Source organism: Notothenia coriiceps, unplaced genomic scaffold (assembly GCF_000735185.1).
Source record: "Notothenia coriiceps isolate Sejong01 unplaced genomic scaffold, NC01 NC01_scaffold00036395, whole genome shotgun sequence".
Classification (NCBI taxonomy): domain Eukaryota; kingdom Metazoa; phylum Chordata; class Actinopteri; order Perciformes; family Nototheniidae; genus Notothenia; species Notothenia coriiceps.
This window is the reverse complement of record NW_011369096.1, coordinates 208,063-228,078: the sequence shown is the minus strand read 5'-3', so window position 1 is coordinate 228,078 and position 20,016 is coordinate 208,063. Positions and strand designations below refer to the sequence as shown.

Genomic DNA, 20,016 nt, shown 5'->3' with positions numbered 1-20,016 from the left:
GGTTACCTTGGTTGGTCTTTGGCTAATGGTTGCACAACCCCAAAAAATATTGTGACATCACAAAGTGGTCAAAGCTGATCTTCTCATTTTCATACAGGTTTTTTTATATAAATGGATCAGGACAAAAAGAGAGAGAATATTTTTTCCTGAAACTTGGGGATATGTATTTATGTTTAAAAGACTTGAACGAATGCATTTTGCATAATAGGTGAACTTTAAAACTGACCCTTCACTACAAACAAAACACAGTTCAGCCCTGAAATTAATCATTGTTTTTCTAGGGTCCATTGAATTTGTCTAATTTATATTTAAAAATAATTTATGAATACATTTACATTCTTCCCTTCTACAGTGTGAATGTTGTCCCTCTTTTGAAGAGTCATGTGTGTAAATGCACATACAAATGAAGCTGTTGAGTGTCATTGCTTAAAGATACTTTGTATATAATTAAGTGTTAGAGGTTATTTGTATTGTTTGAATGGCTTGAACATCATTATCGTTGAGGTTATTATCTTTGTAACGTATATTCTGCAGTTTGGGATAATGCCATATTTTCTTACTGCCAAAAGCCATTGATGTTTTCTTTCCTTTCACTTTTTGCCCATAAGTAAAATTGCTATGATTGTTTCGCTTATGTCTGTTGAGATTGCACAGTTTTTTTTTAAATCTATGTTTGCTTTTTATTCTTTTATTTCAACTATGGATCATAATTTGTTTGTTTATATATTTATATATTTTGAAAACACGGTCTGTTTGCTTTGACAGATGCTTGTTCTGGGGCAGCGGCCAACGCTCAGCGGGATTTTCTGGATTGTCACGGAAGACTTTGTTTATACTTTGTTGTCGGACAAACAAAATGTTCATTTGGCACATTGGTGGATATTTATCTCTCCTCAAAGATATGTATTTGTTCGACTTGTGTTGGTTGGCGGGGGGATCGCAGGACACTAATTTCTGTCTGGAACAGTGCTTTGGCCTACTTTGACTGTGGAATAAACCCCAGATGTGGCTCTAGTGCTGTTTTTATGTTGGAAGGCCACTGCAGAAAGATGATTTAACTTTGGATTCCCGGGATGTTTGGATGATATAATAACAGTGGGCATAACTCAAAGATATTGAGGAAGTTTTCATTTGCTTTAGGGCGCATTGATTTAGTTTATGTGTCTGAGCTGATGTTTTGTTTGGAGCAGAAGAATGACTTGTGGGAGATTTAAGCTGGCCGATCAGGAAGAATCCCTTAGGATTTGACAAGTCATGCCCTTCATGCAGGGGCTGTTAATTATGTGTTTAATCATTTAGGATGTCTTTACTTTCAATCTTAATAACTCACCCTTTCCCCTCAAGCACTTAGCAAATGCAGTAGATTAGCAGTCATGTTCAGAGGTATATCTCTAAAGGTGACGGCAATGTCATTTTTCACCGGGCAGAAAAATATTTTGTGTGGACTAACAATGGAAGCAAAATCCATGTTATTTACAAAGTGCAAAGAAAGGTAGAAACAAATCTATTTAGTGTTGCTGTTACAGCCCCGAGTGATCAGATGTAATCCTCTCAGAGAGCTAATGAGCTTTTATCACAGAAGAGGTTTGTTCCTTTCTATGTGTGGGGATGGAGCTGCAAACGAGTATGCTGTTCTCCTCGCTGACAAGAGTGTGTTCATTCAACTGTTTAACATCCATGCAAAGGTCCCGCCTGCTCTAAAATCCTCCTCACAGAGGAACTACTCACACATGATGCTGAATTGATTGAGCCTTAAAATTAGACCGATTGTTATTAATTCCCATTTTCATTATATTTCTGCAATTAATATTACCCTAGGCTTCTCAAACTAAAATCTGAGTTCATTAGTCAGGGGGTTTATCTTCTTCATACTTTAGTCCAAACTCAAATTTGAAGTTACCCCAGAGAACATCCAGAAAATGTGTAGCAGTGTTGTGTGTTCCCCCTCATTTTCAGACTGAATGCTGCCACATCGTTTGAGCTGTATTTACTTAGCTTTGATAACGTTCTATTGTAGCAAATCTTTTTATCCACGCAGATGTTTGCTGCAGCAGTCAGTAGTTAGCAGTTCACACAGCCCTCCTCCGGCAGCTGGCTTTACCTCTGAGGACTGGTTCAATCACAGGAGGCTTTCATGTGTCAAAGAATTTGAATAGTGACCTCTGTGAATCAGTGGCACGCTGGAGATGTGTTCTGCAGGTTGCAACGCTAATCTTGGCTGAAGTCTAAACAGGGATTTATTAGCATTGCTGAGTACATGCATAACAAATTCCCAGTCACTTTTTTAAAGCTTTTGAGTATTCTGGAAGTGTCGGGAAGGATATTTGGAGGTGAGTTTAATTAGAGCACAACTCCCCTCTGTAGTGCTGGCAAAAGAATGCATAATAGCTTAAAGACACAAACCTCTTTATAAGCTTGTCATGGTTGTGATTTCTTTACTCTTTACTTCTTTACTGTCCTAGAGGATGTGTGTAGAAGCTCAATTTATTTTTTGTGTTATGAGGAGGACAAGACGTTTAATAGCCTTTTTCACTTGTCGTATAAGTTCACTTCAGGTCTCCCTCACTGTGTGTGGCTTGTATGTAAATGCGGTGTTCAAATGTGAGTGAAAGCGATTGATTTTTCTTTTCCTCGAGGGTTCGGTCAACAAGAGTCTGCAGTCTGACGACACAAAGGATGGGTAATTGTTGGTCACATATATCTAGCCTAAATGTTGGCACCTCAATCCTCACTTCCAAGTAATGGAAGTGGCCAAATAATAATACATTATAATGCAGCTGCCATGGTCATTGCAGCCATGACCTTATGTTAATATAGAAACATTGCATTTTGAAATGAGTTCAAATAGCAGTAAATGAAACAAGAACATGTCATTATCTGAACACGGTTATTACCAGATTAAAGAATAATTAGTGTGTGAAAGCAGGTGATAATAAATGTTCCCACCTGTTTTTAGTCACAGTAATTTGCCCAGCCCTCACAGAGCAGCGTTGTTTTAACTCTGAGCTCCACTAAACACCGATAACTGTGCAGATTGAACATGAGCATGGAGAAGATTTCCCTGTTGAAGACTGTGCAATGAGTGTACCTGTGAGAGAGTGAATGGAAATCATATTCCCAGATTAGTCAGTGAGGATTAGAAGCAATGAGCTCCTTACTGAAATATTGAGATGGTAGCAGCATGTCGGTTAGATAGAACAGTCTATTTCTGCACATCTTGTGTCAAGATACCGACACCATTGTAAGCTCTCTGTCACTGTCCTGATGTGTGGCTCTTTTTAAATAAACAGTGCTGTGAGATTTTCACGATTAGGTGTGAGAATCAAGATGTTCTGGTTATCTCTCGGATTAATAAAATATCACAGCCAAGGACATCATTTTGTTTTGCCACCTCTTCTATTTTTAAATATTAATGGTGCATTCAGTGCTATTTATTCCAGTGTTCTTGGCTAGGTCTTAAGTCGCTAACACATACCTTTTCTGGTAGCTTCTCCTGGTTATCATTTCTTAATTGTTCATTTTTCAGGACTTGCTCAGGTCTCCTGTCCAAAGCAAACGGACCTGGTGATTAAAACCGTTTACAAAAACCATTGCTGTAACATTTTGAGCAACATTTATATTTCCTTTTATCTAACATGTATACGTTATATATACCACCTGTAGAAAACATGTTTCTGTCTTATCTCTACTGTAAACAAAAGACCTGAGTATGGAAACACAAAGGTGTTTAAACGTCAAATATATTTCTGCACCCACATACAGTATATGTATTTTTATTTTCTTCTAAGACTTATGCCTTATGAAGAGAACTGATGCTGTATTGTTTCCTTCATTATTATAATAGCGATAAAAATGAAATGATAAAAACTGGAATTACATTTCTTTCTTTTCTAAATGTATTGTTTGCAATTTCCCTGGAAACTTAAATGAAATGGTGAACAGTGTGTCACCTTATTTGCTTAGCCACATGAGGTAAATATAAATCCAGAGGACCTTTTTATTCTCAAGTCCTGTGTTTGACAGGTTTCCAAATGTTTTATGTTTCATGTAACTCATTATGAAGGGGGATTGAGAGCGTTGTTGTCCTCCGAAGTGAAACTCAACATGTAAGCAGAGCAGAAGGGTGACCTCTCTTGATGTGGCGTTCAGGTATGAATCAGACAGCCAGATGTGACGGCTGATCATGGAAGCCGTCAGCCAGAGAACTTTTCAAGGCAGTCCAGGTTCATCACCAACTGTTCCAAGCAAGATTGATGCTGGGGCTGCATTGAAGGATTGCTCTCTGGTGCAGTCATTGGGCACGGAGATTGAGGCTCACCCATGGCAGAGCAATGCTGACATGACTCATCACCGGAGAATTATATGGAGAGAAGGGAGATGGGAAAACACAAGGCTCCTACTCAATCAATCTGGTTTACTGGAAATTCTGAATGAGCACCAATTTTGAGAAACAGCGTACGGTAAAACAGGAAGCACCCAGCTGACTTGCTTTTTATTCACAACGCTTCCATTTGTTCTACTCTAATGTTTTTTCAACTGAAAGTAGCTTGATGTGCTGAATTGCATAGCATCCCAGTGGTTCACAAACAAACCAGCAAAAATAAAGGCTTAAACAAGAAACAACAAAACCGGAATTCCCAATGGATTTCACTATTTTGTCCAACTATGGACGATTGTAAACCCTCGTTACATTCTAGGGATTGAGAAAAACAAGCAACGGGGCTTAAAAAGATGCCTTTCAGCACAAATGTGGCAGAGTAGCAGAAACAGGATTCGGACACATTTGCTTTCCCCATCGGGCTTGTTTAACAGTGCGTGGTATATGGTGGAGTGCTGCAAAGTCATTGTGCCACAGAGAAATGTCAAATGCTGTGTTAATATTTGGTTATGGTGCATCCATTATGGGGCCCTTGATAAGAAAGGCATTTTTATTCCCATCCTCAGACTGATACAGTTTGTTGTGCGACTTTTATTCAATAACAATCTTTCATGAAAGATAAAGGTGTTGTCATTCTGTGCAGGCGTAGTTCAAAAAAAATGGCACAAAGCCATATTCCTAGCTTCATTTATTTCTTATTTTATGTTCCATCATTCATTACTTTCATCCCCCTATCGTTTTATTTGACTTCACAAAAGTGCCTCGTACCGAATCATTTTTTTTTAAGTAGAGATGGTCTCTACAGACAATTATTTTACCAGAGTGAACGATTAGCTCTCTAAACAAATTCCTCTACCTATTCCCACCAAGGAGGACTGAAGGTCATCCATCTGTCTGGCTCTATTTTTCCTGTGCTTTGTTGTTGAGTTGCTTTTCCAATATGTGAGGCGAGTCATTCCGTTCAATACACCGCCTGCCCCGGCACTTCTGCTCGGCACAGTGATAAATCACAACACAGAGAAACAGAACTGTATTTGCATTCAGCTTCCATCCACTTCTGAAGACGTGGATTTGGAATTGCATTTTTTTCCCCTCCCAGCTCTCTCTTTCTCTTCAGTAAGCGGCTATGATCTCAGAGCTCTGAGCTCTCCAGCTTGTTTTGGGAAACCTGATTCCGCTTGAATCTGTTAGAGCACAGAAAACATTTGCATAGCAATATAAATGCCACTTGCAGGTTACCGTGTTCTCGGCTCAGTGGCAGGAAATCAGTTTTAGTGCAGTAATCTTTCAATCTAGCAAAATATTAGAAAGTGTATGGTCATTTATGTCGCCACAAATTGCGGAGATTATTGTAAGAGGAAAGAGCGGCGGGGGCAGGCCTAGAGGATGCAACCCGCCACCAGATTTAGGAAGATAAACAGTGGGGCATGTGGCAGGATGTTGACTGGCTCCCTCCTGGCTTTTCAGAGCTGCAAAGGGAATTTATCATGTCAAAGGGGCCATAGCCTCCAGCACACACCAGATTGCTCCCTCTGCATACGTACTCACACACACACACTCTCACAAGTGAGCCTGCTCAAGGGCTGGCCCCTTCCACTTGACCGCTCTCGGTGGCAGAGAGGGTCTACTCCCTGTGACAGTGGCACTCTGTTGTCCTCCTGGAGATGGAGCTCATCCCCTCCAACCTTCCTTTGCTGCAGAGAGCGTGCGCACATCTTGCCTCGTGTGCTGTGACCTTCATGTCATACAAGCAGAGGTGAAAGCTGAGCCATCCTGGCACGACACCTTCCATCAAGCCTTTGGCCGGACGCTGTTTCCTCTATTTGCTTTTCCTGAACAAATTAGAGATCATTTTGCACTCATCTGTGAGTCAAATGAGTGAACAATGTCGCGGGTGTAGCCAGGCTAATCTGCTTTGCTCGATCCTGTTTGAAAAAGACTGACAAAGTGCTGATAAAGCCTGAACAGATTCAAAGCAGGTTAATCTGAAGAGGCCGCAATATTGTTCCCACAGGATCACATTTCAGTTTGAGACACCGTTAGGACATGGGAACACTGTGATCCCCGATGTGCTAACCTCTTCAAAGCTTACACCAGGACTCATGCAAAGGACATGCCCTTTATTTCTCTGGTTTGAAACATAGAACATATTGCATCATGTTAAATTAAACATCAACAATAAAAATGGTGAACATTTTAAAAGTGTGGATATATCTCATGCACGTGACTGAATTGTAGCTGTTGCTCTTCATTGTGCCACGTGTAAGCTGCATACAAAGTTGAGGGATTTCCCCATTTCTCAAGAGACGTCTAGCTTTGAAACTACACACTTCCGTGGCAGGAGTGCACTTTTGGCCGCTGCATGTATTTACATTATATCACCACAAATCAAGGACAGAAAGTTTGGAGCAAATGTTTAGAGTTACGAATACAGAGGGCTTGAAAGATTGGAGGTAATGCCAAACTTTTCTGTTCTTGTTTTCTCCACTTTTTGTGGATCTCAATATTGGGTTTTTCATGTGAAAGCAAGGAAAAGCATCCAGCCCAGTTTTTAACCATTAGTTGTTTATTTTATTTGGAGTAACACCAGTGGTTGGTGATCATTAGGACTTTTAGATATCCCCTAATTGTCATTTCAACCATTTACTGCCAAACTGTCTCTTACACTTACAGCTGTGGCAATTTATGTTGTACGTTGAAGGATGTCAGGATGCTTCACAGAATCATTATAAAGGCATGAAATCAGTCCGACAGAGGAGTTAATGGTTGCAGAACTGCAGTTTGCCTGGCTGTTTGCTGTTTGGTGTAATTACCACTCTGAAAAGTTTCTGGATAGGATTCCCCAGTCTCAGCACAGTAACACTGGTTATAGGACTTACTTAAATCATTAGCATCTCCACCTTCACATGCATAGTTCTATGCACTGCTGACCTTAGCACCATTAAATACATTAAGCTAGTCGTGATTAGATCCTGAGTGAAGGCATTATGTGAACAATTGATTTGATCCTTTGAATAATCATTCTAACTCTGTTTAATATAGTCAATACAGTGGGCAGTAATGAGTAGCATGCAGGATTACATTAGAGGTCCTTCGACATTTCACTGGGTCCAAGATTGCTTTGGGCACAGACTTCCCTCCTTGCTAGGCCTAATGAAGCATTGTGCACTGTGGCAGCCTACTTAATCTCCCCACCATGGCTGCATTGTTTGAGAAGAAACTCTGTGTTGGGAGGTTGGAGGTGTGAGTGCGAGCCCAAGTTCCCATCAGGAGTCCACAGAGTCGATATTAAGCGCCATCTGTTAAGTTGTTTCTGATTGTTGAATTATGTCAATACTTCTCAAACTAGTGCAATTTTAAAATATGTCAAATGTGTGCGTTTGTTTTCTGCTGCCTAAATGTTATTATTGAAGCATTGATATGGTATATGGTGTTTGATATGATATACACAATATGGAAAAATATAATTTTGGAAGACTTGATAAGGAGGTACATTTAAAAGATTGTATTTTTAAAATTATATATATAATATATTAATAATTTAACTAAAGTAGTTTCTTCTTGCCATTTTTCAATCAGCAACGTTATTCTTTTTATAAATACTGTGTATAGTCAAACGCAACTGGATTTGCCTAGATTATCAAAAAGGCAAATCTTAAGTACGAACACCTCTATTGCCACTTTAAAAATATGTTCCCTCTTCAACCACTAAGATTAGGCAGCACATACAGTAGTATTTTGAAAGAAAAAATACAATGTACTTTTTTTTGTGCATAGAGAGTACGCTGCAGTGCCAGTTGCAGCACTGCTTGGAGGATAGATGCAGCAAAGACCCTGAGAAGAAGGAATTTGTATTGATGGCTACCCTTTGTAGGGTTGGATCTGCTCACTTGTCACAGTTTGCCTCATTGGAAGCCAGCAGGACGCATCAAGAAAAAAGTTTGACACCTCCTTTGTCTCTGAAAATGCCGACGCCTTGACACGGCTGCACAACTACTGGTTTTTCTTCCTCATGATTATAGACTCAGCGAGTGCTTACCCAGATGTCATCACACTGTTCTGTTTATGTTGGCATGTTGAGGGGTGAAACATTGTTATTATAGAAATGCATTACCACCCTTCATTAAACTGAGACCAAGCGCAGGCAGGATTATGTAAATGAACCCCGATATGAGAATCAGTATGCCCAGGACATAAAGCCAGCGGTGCCAAGAAGAGCTGGCTGGGACGCTCTCACTCGGAGCCAAGAGTCTCTGGCTCCAGCAGTGGAGAGCATGTGTTGTTCCCGATGTTGGAGTTACTTTGCATTTTTGCTCCTGACAGTCTTCATCATCCTTTTGGAAATCGTCGGGGTAATTGGAGAATATGTCAGCACAGAGATAAAAAGGTACTCATTAACTTTTGTTGGAGAAAGCCTTTTTTTTCTCTCATTATTGTTCGACACAATTCAGTGTAATGCTCCCTTTTTAAGAACAATCACAATTGTAATCAATCAAGTAACGACCTCAGCCAGTGCATGTCCCTGTTCTTTTATCACATCAGACTGGCTGGTTACAATCATTTGGCACACATACATTCAGACACAGAGAGGGAGGGTGACACCCAGTCATTAGCAGCATATTTTTGGATAAATCACTTCTGTTCTGTTTTTGGAACTGTTGCTATTAATCTACATGGCTTGTTATCTCAAAAAGTCTCTGTGATAAGCCCAGCTGCATACAAAGGGACCTTAAATACATACTTTTAGATGCAGCTGTATTGGACAATTCAAACAGACTTGATCAGTATTGTACAATAGCATTTAGTGCTCTTCGTACACTGAGACTAATCCCGCCAGCTCAGGAAAAGAACAGTACCTTCTCATTAGCTCCAAGAGTCTGCTCACATCCCCACACAATAAAGATGAGACGGCTTCCTAAGTGTGCACCACCAGGCACATTTTAATATTGTTGCCATAAGGAGGAGCCTTCATAAGAAGCATCAGAACCTCTGAGTTTGTGGCTGCCCAGGGAAGTAAAGCTCCACAGGGCTGAAGGTTATGGCCATATTGCCCGCAGCTCTACCAGGGGAGGGATGAATGTTGCCGGAGGCCACTGTCAGGAGAGGACGGCTGAGCGCAGTACTTGTCACGGCTTTGAGATCCCTACCCCAACAGAGAGCTTCCATAAGTACTGGCGGAGTAAAATTCTGCTGAATTTTACCGTTGTCGCCACAAAGCTCTGATGCCTTCTCCGTGAAATGATGATTAGATGACAGCAGCTGGAGACATGCTCCGGTTTGAAAATTAGACCGTATCAATTATTCAAAGATTCACCTGGCTTCTTTGCTTTCCGGGCCCTAAGATTCAGTGACACTCCTTTCAAATCTCTTTGGGATGTTCACAGCGTGGCAGAGGCAGCTTGTATGGATGGCTGTGTAAAACAAGAACAACATTAACTTTGACTGATGTCCCGTGTATCCATAATTAAACCGAACATCATCCCTAGGGCTAGATATATATCAGAAAAGATGAGTCAGGCTATGGGCCTGTGGAACAGCATGAAATAATGCCCTTGGCTGTTAGCACTTTGTCATGGAGCCACAGATCCCAATGTGCAGACCCCATGGCACCGCAGACCACCACTGGGCAGTGGACATTATTACGGAAAGGCCTGTGGTTCTAATGCGATATAGAGATTACCCTGAGGGTGTGCTACACAGACAGAGGAGCTATGTTTCCTTTATGGTCAGTCTGTCAGTGATGTATTGTACATAATTCTAAATGAGAGGAAATGTGTGGCTTTCTTTAATAGCCTTTAGCATCACACAGTGCTTTACTGATGTCTTTTTAAGTGCACAGGCTCTTTCAGTTCCTTTGATATCAAATTGTGTGTTTGCAGGTTTGTGATGAAAGCCAAAATGTATCCCATCACATTTCAAGTCGTTTTGTCTCCGCCACGGTAATGACAGCATGCATTATATTCAATATATTTAGGTTGTTTGCAGGTGGTATTTACAGTCTGTCTTGATGGGGACAAACTCCTTGCCTATAGCATTAGAGAAGGAGAGAAAATGGTTTTGATGGACGCATCACAGAGAGCTCCAGAGTACTGTCTGAGCTCTCTGCGAGGGGATTATACAGAGGTTAGTGTAAGAGGTACTTCTCTCTTCAGCAAAGCACTTAAGAGACCAAGTAAATGTAGGATGTATGTACATTCTAATCACAGCAATATTGGCCTGCTCTTTTTAGTTTTTGCAATGCCGTTGTCAGATTTCATCGAACCTTCAATCATTATAGCATTAATAAAAGGGCTCGAAAATCCCTAGAGTCCTACCATTTATTAATATATTAATGGAGGCATTTGGCATTGAGAATGACAGCTAAATCTAAGGTCAATGAGGAGAAGGAAGGGGAAGCTGCGAATTCGGTGCAGCTGAACACTTATACCCGATGCCAACATATTGGGCAGCTCTGGTTGCTCTTTCTGGAAGTCTCCTGGGCCCCTCCCGAAGAAGAAACATGATCAGATTTATAGGGCAACAGCTGCCACCCTTCTTTCTTCAAGCTACTTGGCTCCAGGGAGATTTGTTAGTATTCACTCTCATCACTGGTAATCTGATACCCATCTTTGACCCGGCAGTATAATGATGATAATTCTTAAGAGTGTCAGCTTATCCCTGACTGCTTCAGTAGACCAGTTAATTTAGGAGTGTGGCTTCCTACCCTCATACAATAGAAAGGAGCACAAGTGTGCAAGAGAATGTGTGGGTGTGTGTGACAGTATGGATATTCTTGATGCAGCAGGAGGATTTGAGTATAGGTGGGTGTAAAAGGGGGGTCACACACCGTAGCAAACTTGAAGCACATTGATTTGTCTCTGCAAGGTTCATTGACTGTACGTTTTTTCACATATAAGTCTGTTGTTGATTCGGTAGAACTGGGTGGCATTGTGTTTCAGTCAATCCATACACTGTTTTGTCTCTGAAAGGAGATCAGACACTTTCAAAGCAAACTTCACAACGTGTTCCTGAAGCCATCAAGCTTTTCAAGTCCTGTAACTTCGAAGGCATACTATTTTAGTCTAACTTTAATAAATGTGTGTCTCTACTTTAACTTTCTTGATTGGCTTCTATACTTTCCCCCCCTGCCTCTTGTTGTGTATGCTGTAATTGCAACCATACATTGAAACACTAAACTCTGCCACCATCTCCACCATATATTGCACTATCGAAAAACATTACACATTTTTTAAATGTGTATACAGTTTAATTGCCAGCTACAAATAGTAGTCTCTTTGCAAATTTAAGGGTGTAAAAAAATACAAAACATATTATCACCTTATCATATTATCATCATCTGGGAAGAGACCAAGGGGTAGACCTAGGACCAGATGGAGGGATTATATCTCTTCGCTGGCCTGGGAGCGCCTTGGGATCCCCCAGTCAGAGCTGGTTGATGTGGCCAGGGAAAAGAAAGTTTGGGGCTCTCTGCTGGAACTGCTACCTCCGCGACCCGACCACGGATAAGTGGGAGAAGATGGATGGATGGATGGAATATCACCTTGTCAAATATGACGCATTGCTTTTTTATCCCAGTGCCCAACATTACATGATGTACAAATGTGCCTTTCTAATAATACATCCTACTTACACATTAATCACTTGGTTATAATCAATCAACTTGTTTTATAATTAACACTCAATTCCAAGTTTGAGAAAGACTGACATAAGGAAAAGATCTCAACACTTCTTGTGGTTGTGCACTTGTTAGTAGAAGTGATTGAACATAGAATAGCAACAATTACAAATCCCTTCAGAAAAGTGCTGTCAGCCTCGCAGAAGGAGGTCTGAGTGTAACCCTCACATAGAAGTTCTCTGAGTGGTCTGTATGGTTGGAGAGCTTGAGGACTTGTTGTAGGGAGTCACAGCTGTGAGTCCTGGGAAGCCAAGGCTGGATAGTTTCAGTGAAAGAGAATGTTCACGCTGAGCCGATGTACAGTCGACTGAAACTCCAGCGGTTTCTGTGCTTCTGTCTTCTGCCTGTGCTTCCTTGCCAAAATTGGATACTGTCCTCCTGTCATGAGTCATTGGTTCTTTTCAGAGATGTTAAACCTGTTCAATCTGGCTTCTTCTCGAGTGTGGATGAAATTCAATGAACAGAACATTGGTTTGCCTAAGTGATACTGTTGCTCTACCCGGAATGATATCCTTTTATTGTGAATAGAAAAGTACAAAAACAGTGTTATTACCCAAATGTTGCTGGTTGATTGAAGATAAATAGGTCTTGGATACTTTTAACCTGCCTTGATCCTCCTTACACACACCACTGATGTGGTGTTCTCCCAGTCCCGAAGCCTGCCTACAGTATATCTAAGACACTCATTAGCTCTCCTTTTTTCAGCATGGATCCTGGCCCAGATGCAAATGATGTAGTAGTTCTTTCAGGCTAAGCTGCTGGTGTCAGAAATAATGGTATTGTAGTTGTGTGGGTAAGAATAGTGCGACAAGTGCACTTTCTTTCTCTCCAAAAGAGGAATAATGAAGTACATGGTCCGCGTATCCCAGGGGAGATGTAATTTCGTTAGCACACCTGACAATCTGTGATGTGCATTCCTTTCTCAGGAGCACAGAACATGATTTATTTGCCCTGCTATTTTTGTCTGACCTAATTGGACATTATTCGCATCACATCAATGACAGGTGTAAATGTATCCAAGGAATTTCAAAGTTAAATATAATTCCCCACGGGCTGAAAATATAGACATTAAGGATTTACAGTATGAAATACTTTATTTTTGCTGTCCTTGGTAAGTGTTATATTTTGAAGCGCTGTCAGCTGAACCATGAACACAGAATCATTCATTAACTGTGAGACAACATACTGTAGATAGAGACAGACAAATATTGTGACACATTTCATCTCAGCTTTGCACCTTTTCTTGAGTTTGATTACTTGATCCCGGCACCCTAACCATGACCACATGTGGTCGGATAAACTGATGTTCTGTCACCTGTGGCAACCAATCATTGTAAACTCACGGTCCTCTTTTGATGGTTTCGATGCTGTTCCAACCTTCACTTTTACGTGTAGTTCATGTGTAAAATGTTATTTGAACAGCAATCTGCGGCCCAATATTTGCTGCCCTGTAAAACCAGAGCAATCTCTCCTTGCAGCTCGGTTATGGGGTCTTCATCTCACAACAGATGTGACAGTAATATGGCCCAGATACGTGAGCTGCTGCTATTATAGGCTGGTACACACTGAGTCCTTGTAAGTCACGCTTAACCTCATCGGGGAAATCATCTATTACCGACCCATCTTGTGACAATGATTTAACTTCACTTAGAAAATATATATTATAGGGATAATATATACTCCAAAATAAAAAATATCATTTTTGGTGGAGGGAACGTTGAAGCAACCGCTTGAATCGGGCATGTCTTTGTACTTTGCTAGGTTCACTATTTGTAAAATGGTGTTGGTACTTAAGCCCGTCTTAAGCTCCAGTGCTCAAAAAGTGTTTTTCTTTTCAACAAGGAGAAAGTTGCTATCCTATTATGTGCAATACATTCAGCACGAACCACTTGCTCATCAAAAAAATGTCTTTTTATATTTCGAACAGATTTATTACCAGATTGGATGAGTAACATCCCCTTACAGTTTATATTACACTTTTTTTCTGTGGGTGGCTAGGTTAGTTAAAGCCCCATTAATCATTGCATGTTAACACTGAATCAAATTACATTGTGAATTGAACACTAACAGCCATCCCCTTCACATAACCAAGAGGCTTATCCCCTTATTCCCTTTTTTTTTGGCTCGCACCTTTAGTTTTACACAACATTTGTTGAAAGGGTTTAATCTCAACACTCACATTTGTCTTATTTCCCACACATTTCAGCAGCAAGGAGAGAGGTTTTTCAGCAAGAAAAATATGATAACTGCCTATTTAGCTGTAAAGCAGCCACATAACGTGTTGATATAGTCAGAGTTCAGCAACATATGATACTCCTCAACAACAGAAATGTTCACTCTGGACCAACATAACTTGATAGACTACTTTTAATCAGAATCTACGGATTAAAAAAGGGAAGATAATCATTTTATACAAATAATGTTGTTCTGTTATCTCAGCTCACCTTAAAACAACAAACTCCTTATATAAATTATTCATACAAGGCCCAATATAAGATGTATCATCTTCAGGATGTTTCGCAAAAAAAATACACTTTAACTGCCTTATTTAAATTGTGTTAATTTGTAACCAAGAGCTGATCTAGGTTTATGTAAATCTGTGAGGACTTGTACCAGTGTTTCAAACTGGCCTGATTGGAAGAATAACTTCCATTACTCCATTTTGTAATTCGATAGATTTTTCCAATCTGAAAATGCCTGTGTTGTGAATTTTACCTCTTGAATGAAATCAAACATTAACAAAATCTATGATGTATCATCAATAGTGCATAAAAATAGAGACATTTGTGGGGCACTTACTGCTCTTTCTTTCCTGGATATCCAGCTGCAGTGTGTATGTGGTTGGTACATGTTTGAGTGCTGAATCCTGGCAGTTACTGCTCTGCTGAATATGTGAATCCATGCAGACTGCATCCATTAGGAATATAATAGGCTATCATGGAAGAGGCCATCATCGAGTATTGGCATTTATTATATGATACAGATGACATGAAACTCAAGCAGGTGGAGTTTGGCTTGTTTAATTGATGCACGATCAGTAGTTAAACTGTATAATAAAGCATTGAAGGCCGTCTCAAGGCTGAGACGTGATTATGTTGTGACGTTCTGCTGAATTCCAGTGGAAATTGGCAGCTTTGACATTTGGAAAATAAGAGGGATGAGCTTCTGTTTGACACTTTCCTGTTGTCAAATCATAAAGGAAACTCTAAGTCTGTGAAGTGGAAAGCAAATAATCAGAAATGTCATTTATGTTTACCAAGCTTTTCCCCCCCTGTTTTGGTGGTGCTTGGGAGTGGTCGGGGTTACATCATCACTTAGACACCGTAGATTTTAAAGGGGCAATATGACCCACTTTTTAATCTTACTTTTACAAAAAAAAAAGCTTTAAAAAATATAACAAAGTGTATGTGTTGCTATTCTCTTTCTGGTACTAAAAGGAGTATTAGCATAAATGTTGTAATAATTATTTCTTGAAAGAAGCCATATTCACATTTCCAATGTTATCTTGTATTCATGTTTCATTTTAAGTTTGTGAAGCAGATTTACATTTAATTTTAAACTACTTTTGAACTAATTTGTTCATCTCCAATTAACCTAATTACCTTAAATATTATATTTACCAAATATGGTGTAAATACCTAACAGATCCAAACTACATTGGACGAAGATACAACCTTACATTTCCAAGCTCACAAGGTTAACCCCTGCTAACTGCGAGCAATCCGTCTTTGCGGAGGAAGAGTATTCTGTCTGTCCATCTTGTAAGGAGTGTGATGAAGGGTTTAGCCAGGAACATCACTTAGCCAACACCACACCCCGACTCTGGCCTCTCCACAGAGGCTGAAATGATACTTCAGCAGCCGTTTGTGAACAGCCCCTTCCCACACCATCCATCCATCACTTCAGACACATAGCAATCAAAACACATTAGTCCAAGGGGATTTTATTTTAATTGCGAAGAGGTTGCTCTGAAGGGGGGTTAATAACAGTAGGGTAAATGCCACGGCATGCCTTTTCTTTGTCACATTGTAAATAAACGCATAAAAAATAGCCTGCACCAGGGAGTGTTTTGTGGTCAAGGCCATTCAGTGTGGCTTGACTGGGATGACTGCTGAACTGACCATGCTGACAAAACTGAAGCTCTTGTTTTTCTGTCAACATGGGGACATGAACAAATCTGATGATTGCTGGTCTATGAAGGAACTATCAGCAAGACTGTCATGGATATCAGTTATGACGGTGCAATATTACATGTTGCACAGGAGACAGACAAACGGGTGAAGGAGACACTTGTTTGGACAGGGGGTTCAGATAAGAACGTGTTGGTGGTGTTGTCTTGAGAATGTGAGAAGCTTGCCCTGGTAACTTCAGTCAATAGTAATGTATTTCCTGTTTCCTCTGGAGTAAAGAGTAAATCCATGAATACATAATCAGACAAAGGCGAAATAATCTAGTACAAACAAAAACCCCTGTTAGACCCATTAGTGCGAGCTGCTTGGGCAAACCAGAGAACTAACTGCACTTTCTCTACAATGGTGCTGCATGGAGAATAAGATCTTGTGGCAAAATAAAATGCTCCTAAAGCAGTGGCTTTCTATACCTTTCTTTAATATTAAAACGTTTCCATGTGAGTGCAATAATGAACATACCAAGCCTCATTTTAAAGCAGTGTCTTCACCCTTAGACCCTGGCAAGTGGTGGATTAGAGAGCTATAATTATCGAACATGGTGAGGCAAAATGGTATTTATTGGCATTATCTCAGTTCATGATGTCAGCCTTACTCGATTAACTCCTCGAGTGAAGAGTGAATGAGGTTATGAGCCTTATCAGGTGGGATTGTGCCTGTGAGCTGTTTGCCTGTTTGCCTTTGTCAGTCATGAAGACCTACTTATCGATGGCTGGGGTCCGGGAGGCTAAACCGATATTACAGTTTTTAATGGCAGCCGTGCAGATAGTGTGCTCCCAGTACAGCGCAGTGAAACCTTTTCTTCTTCCTGCCTCTAAGCAAACATGCATTTAATCAACTTCAAGGCTTAGTGCTGAAGAGTAGCTTTAGTTATCTGTTAATGAAAGCAATGAAAATACACATAACCTGGGTCCATAGGCAAGGACTGACACTTTAACACATTCTAAAAGATGTTTGCAAAGCTATCATCCCAACTACTTATGTCCCCTCTCTAGTGTCGGCGGCATCATCTGAGTTGGACAAGCTGAAATGGAGCAACACAACTCGATGACTGATGAGGTGTTTGTTCTTAGCTGAACATATCTGTGGCCATTTTAGCAAAAACAACAGATTACAAATGATGGATGAACGGAGTTGGATGCCAGTTTGAGTGCAGGCTAGCAAAAAGTAGAAAATCCATTTAATAAGGATTCTGGAAAGTTTCTTCTTATCATGGGGTGACATATTATGAAAAGCAATATTGTGTGGAATTTACCTGTATTAGGAATGCTACAACACACTATGCTGGAGTGATGCATTAGGAAGACACAACTACAAGGGCAAATAAGTACAAAACATTTTCAAAGAAAAAATAGATGTTTTGCTGGCGACTCATGCAGGACGGTTCATTCCGCAGAATACAGGAATAATAATGACGGCAGATATCTCCCTATAAGGATCCTGTTTGGTGAGAAATAAACAGCTGAACTCAGCTGTTTGATGCCCCGGTTATCTTCATACATATGGATCTCTCAGCTACTTCAGAGAGCATTGTTGTAGCCCATTTGAATCATTGTCAGCCTTTCCTTTCCATGATTGGAACAGTTTTACTCCTGCTGGGAGATAAGAGGAAGTTTAGCTCAGTGTGTGAAAACGTGGTTTGAATAAATAAATCATTTGTTAATCATCAAAATAAATGTAGATGTGTCCTTGCGGTTAGCCAAGGGAAATGTCAGCCTCTTGATTTCATGGGTCATTCCAAACTATATCCTTATAAAACTACTTTCAAAGACCTTTCAGTAACTTTAATCTGTGTCATTTCTCTTTCTATTTGCTGTGACATGTTGCAAGACTGGATGCCCTCAGAGCACAACTTCGATGATAGCTTGTGATGGCCTGCCCAGGTGCAAGAATAATATTAGACTTGCCGGACAGGTGGCAATGTGAGAAAGGAGGGCTTGGAGGCTCAATAATGAGGGCTATGCCAGCTAGCCTCCCATCTGTTGCCATGCACAGAAACTCTGATCCATTAAATTGCGGTATACTCAAGTTTTGTCACAGATGAGAAAATGTCTATTCCTCCAAGGTGTGATCTCGGGGTTTCTAGTACCTTGAAGCCATTTCAACTCACCTGTTAAAGCACATATTTTAATGGGCCATTTTGTGTCGTTTAGCTGAATAATGTTTGCATTGATCATTTTTGTACCCATGAAGAATACCTTCATTTGAAAGCCACAGTATTATTTTTAACATAGAGCATATCATTTTGTTCTATACTTGCCCTGCAGGGAAGCTTCTTGAAGATCCCACTCTGCCTGTGTACTCACTAATTAGAATATGTGGCAGTGCTCAGAGGGAAGGTGCCTCATAGGCAATGAAAAGCAATGAAGCAAGAGATAAGAACTCCTTAAAAACACTTAATATCAGTGCTTCTCCTCAAACCCATTTTTCTTCTTAGGATCAGTTCACCCAGGTTGCAACAACCCCATTAACTATGATGCAGGTAATAGGATTTTCTTTTTTGGTGCTCACAGCTTTGGTCTAGCAAAGATATTTAGATTATTATTTTATTTTATTAATATTAAAAAATAAAGATCTCTTTTCACACTTAGTTTATTAACCTGTATCAGCATATTTGTAGTTACGAAATGTGCTTTATAAATTAAGTATATTATGTTTAGTATATTATTACTTTTGGTCATCAACAGAACACCTTTTAAACTGTTTCAACATAATTCAGTAAAGATGCACACGAGAAAGCATATTTCAAACCATCAGCATATACAGTAATACCAAAACGGCATGTCTGCTATTAGGAGAACATTTAATTTGTTCTCATTTGGATATATATATATATATATATATATATAGAAATACTGTATATGGCATATAATAAGAACTGTGTCCAACCAAACTTGTTTCCCAAAAACATAAGAAAAACACAAGATCCTGCTATGAATTGCCCACCTACAGTATAGTCTCTAGACGAACATTGACGCGTGTAGGTCACGGGGGGAGATTTTGCACATCATAGTGAATACATCTTTGAGCGGATACATGCTCTGTATACTGCTTTTGTCACTTTGTAAATCTACTTTGACGATTACACTGTGGAAGTGTCATGAATAATCAACTGTGTAGGAATGTGGATAAGTACTGCCTTGGTTGAACACAAACAATCTTTTCCTTGAGCGTTCTTGTTTTTTGTTCCATGTTCTTCTCTCTCTGCCTCTTCCTATCTCTGTGTCAAACCGTGTCCTTTTATTGCACTAAATCCAGCAATAAACATAAAAGGGCTGTTACAGAAAAACAAGAGGCTTGTGTTTTCTCTCTTTTGAGGCTCTGCTTAGATATTGTTTTGTAAGGAAATGAGAGAGTCTTCTAGGGATTAAGAGTAAATTGTGGCACTGGGAAATCAGTTACTGGGAATCATCCTGTTTATGGGGATGTTTGAGAGGTGAGCAGTTTCCTTGGATTTCCCACTCTCAGCAAAGTGGTTGCCAGATCTCGAGGTGTGCCTGGTGTCAAAGGAAAAGGAATTCCCAAATACTCTTTATCAAAACCAGCCTGGGCACTGCACTCAGTCCGTCTTCTGGCTCATTTCCAGCAGACACGTCGTCTTGTCCACAGCAGGGCGTGACTCTGGTTGCGGTGGTTATTGTTGGGACTAAGCGTTACTTGTAACGCAACTACCTTTTGAGGTAACTAATAACGTTACTAGTTACCTATTCCCATTCAGTAACGCCGTAATAGTTACTGTGATTTAAATGGGTGCGTTACATTATGTGATGGAACTG

The 20,016-nt window shown here is 40.1% G+C and overlaps 1 long non-coding RNA gene across 1 annotated transcript in view; it reads right to left on the bottom strand.

Annotated features, from left to right (window-relative positions):
* LOC104963597 (uncharacterized) overlaps window positions 1-19,993 on the bottom strand; it is a 23,841-nt gene extending 3,848 nt beyond the window's left edge. Inside the window, exons 1-3 of the long non-coding RNA XR_800332.1 lie at window positions 19,888-19,993; window positions 16,567-16,569; window positions 8,823-8,836 (exon numbers count right to left, since the gene is read on the bottom strand). This is a non-coding gene — a long non-coding RNA (uncharacterized lncRNA). The remainder of the gene's footprint in view (window positions 1-8,822; window positions 8,837-16,566; window positions 16,570-19,887) is intronic.
* Window positions 19,994-20,016: the final 23 nt, after the last annotated feature.